Source organism: Neopelma chrysocephalum, unplaced genomic scaffold, assembly GCF_003984885.1.
Source record: "Neopelma chrysocephalum unplaced genomic scaffold, ASM398488v2 Primary Assembly neopelma1_91930, whole genome shotgun sequence".
Taxonomy (NCBI): Eukaryota; Metazoa; Chordata; class Aves; order Passeriformes; family Pipridae; genus Neopelma; species Neopelma chrysocephalum.
Genome location: NW_020920691.1, coordinates 123 through 2,894, shown reverse-complemented (window position 1 = coordinate 2,894; position 2,772 = coordinate 123). Strand labels below are relative to the sequence as shown.

Genomic DNA, 2,772 nt, shown 5'->3' with positions numbered 1-2,772 from the left:
TACACAGTTTTGGGTTACACCCATCCAGGGATGAATTGGTCCCAGCCATTCTAACCAGGACAGCTGGATTTGTGAGGGCTCAGGAATCCAAGGGACAGAGCAGCAAGGTCGGGAATGTTGAATGATCTGTGACACTCTCAGAAGTTTTAAAAGCCTGACCTGGTCAGGTAAATCAGGTATGGTGGGGAGATCACCCTCTTCGAACCACTTTCTTCTCTGGATGATTGAAAACTGCAGGACACACTGGCACTGCTTGCATGAAACTGTCTTTTAGTACAGTCAGGAACCCTGCTTATTTTTGCATAAACCGTTGCTTCCCTGTCTTGCTAAAATGCCCCATGGATGCATCAGAGCCACTGGATTCCCTGGAAGAGAGAAGCCTGGTTTACTTCCAATGGGATTCACCCCTCACAATATAAAGGTGAATGATTCAGATCGTGGACAGTCTCCCAGATCTTTGTGTGCTGACAGAGTGCCAGGGGATGAGCTCCCACATGTGAGGAGAGCTGGGATTAATCTCTCTCACTAAGGTCTAAGAACTGAGCCATTTGTTTGGATTGCCTCTCCTTGCCTTGCCTTGCCTTACCTTGCTTCCCCGATTTCATCACTTTCCTCCTTTTTCACCCTCTTTCTTCTCAATGTTCTTACATTAAATGCATCTCTTCAAGATCTGGACAAGGAATGTAAGCCAGACTGTTCAGCAAGAAGCTGGTATTTATCTATTTCCTTCCTTTTTTTCTCCTCTATCCCCAGGCATTCTATTTAATAAAATCCCCTCTGGCCAAGGAAGTCAAGATTCCCTGATCTCTTTGTCAAAGCCTGGTCATGCAGGCTCCCGGATTCTGTTCTTCTCTCCCTTTGCAAACCTCCCTGCAGCAAACGGCCCTTGTTGGATTCCCAAACCTTCCTGCAGAGCTTGGTCCAGCTCCCCTCCTCCTGCAGTCCCGTGTGTGCTGGTGTGTGGAATCTTTCTCTAGGCCTGAAGTGCATGTGGTGGCGGACAGGCTGTGAGCACCCTCGAAGAGCTGCTGTTTGGATTGCTCTGCAGAGGGAAAATGTGCCAAAGTAAAAGGCTTGGAGAATCACACCGTTGGATCTGGATTCGTTCTTCTGGCCTTCTGTGACCACTGCAGCCTGCAGGGCCTGTGCTTCCCGGTGTTCCTGCTCATCTGCCTGGTGGTGCTGGCAGGGAACAGCCTGGTTGCCTCCTCACTGTGCTGGACTCCAGCCTGCACAGCCCCGTGGACTTCTTCCTGAGGAACTTGTCCTTCCTGCAGGTCTGCTACACCTCCATCACTCCGCCAAAAATGCTGCTGTGTCTCCTGAGGGCAGATGGCAGGATCTCCTTCCCTGGCTGTGCTGCCCAGCTGTATTTCCTGGTTCTGCTGGGCAGCACCCAAAGCCTTCTCCTGGCTGCCATGGCCTACGAGCGCTGCATGGCCGTGTGCCACCCCCTGCCCTGTCCCCTGGCCATGAGCAGGGGGCTCTGCACCAGGCTGCTGCTGGGCTCCTGAGGGGCTGTGGCACCAGTACAGGTAGGACAGACCTACCAGCTGTTCGCTTTGCCCTTTTGTGCATCCCATGACCTTCCTCACTTCTTCTGGGACGTCCCCCCGCTGCTGGACCTGGCCTGTGCAGACACGTTCTGGAACCAAGTGGGGCTGCACACCATCACCCTGGTTTTTGTAATCCTTCCCTTCTGCTTGATAGTTCTGTCTTACATTAAAATCATCAGGGCAATTCTGAAAATCCCCTCAGTTCTGGGCAGGCACAAAGCCTTTTCCACCTGCTCCTCACACCTCAGGGTGCTGACATTCTATGGCTCAGCCACAGTCGTCTACTTAAAGGGACACTCGAGGGATTCTGGAGATCCTGACAAATATTCTGCCCTGTTTGACACAGGTGTGACTCCCATGTTTAACCCTCTCATCTATAGCCTGAAGAATAAGGAAGTGAGAATGGCCTTGAAGAGACTCCTATGGACAAAGTGATCCTACAGAGGGTGTAAAATGGTCCCAAATGCTACAAGTCCCACTGGGGTATGTGGTTGCCTGAACAAAGCATCCCATATTTGCTCCAACAAAACCATGTGTCCAGCCTGGCTTTCCTTCTCCTCTGGGAGGGGAAAGGTGTCCTGAGGCATTCCTGTTATGTCCTGCCCTACCATGACATCTTTGTCCTCCAGAGCACCTTCGGTGCCCCAAAAGAGTTCAATGCCAAGAGCTCCTTCAAGCTGGGTCTGACCAATGTAATGTTAAGGGGAAACAGTGCAATCGTGGTCAGTCATCAGTGAGCCCCAGAGGTGACACAACCCATGAGAGGTGACTCCCCTTGGGTTTGAGAAATCCCTTGCTAGGCCTCATGGCCTAGGGACAGTGTCCCTGTGTGGAATCAGCTTAAAAAGCTAAAGGATATGAAGGGCACCTTGCTCTACTGGGAAATCTTACACTGAGTTCTGTAAGGTTGAGGAAGTTGGCATACAGAATAAAAAAATTTATAATTCTTAAAAACCCACCAAGGGGGCAGTTCAGCACCAGAACAGGGTCCCAGAGACCTGTGGAGTTTCCATCTGTCAAGATTTAGCAACGTCAGCCAGAAACTCAGCACTGCACAGTCGCTCCCTCCCTCCCCACCAGTGGGATGGGGGAGAGAAGCAGAAGGGTAGAAGTGACAGAACTCCTGAATTGAGTCAAAGACGTGCACACGTGCAAGGCCAACCAGAAATTCATTCCCAGCTTCCCATGGACAGGCAGGTGTTCAGCACCTTCAGGA

At 51.2% G+C, this 2,772-nt stretch overlaps 1 pseudogene; it reads left to right on the top strand.

Annotated features, from left to right (window-relative positions):
• The first annotated feature begins 1,048 nt into the window (after nt 1–1,048).
• LOC113980047 lies at nt 1,049–2,131 on the top strand (annotated as a pseudogene).
• The last annotated feature ends 641 nt before the right edge of the window (nt 2,132–2,772 follow it).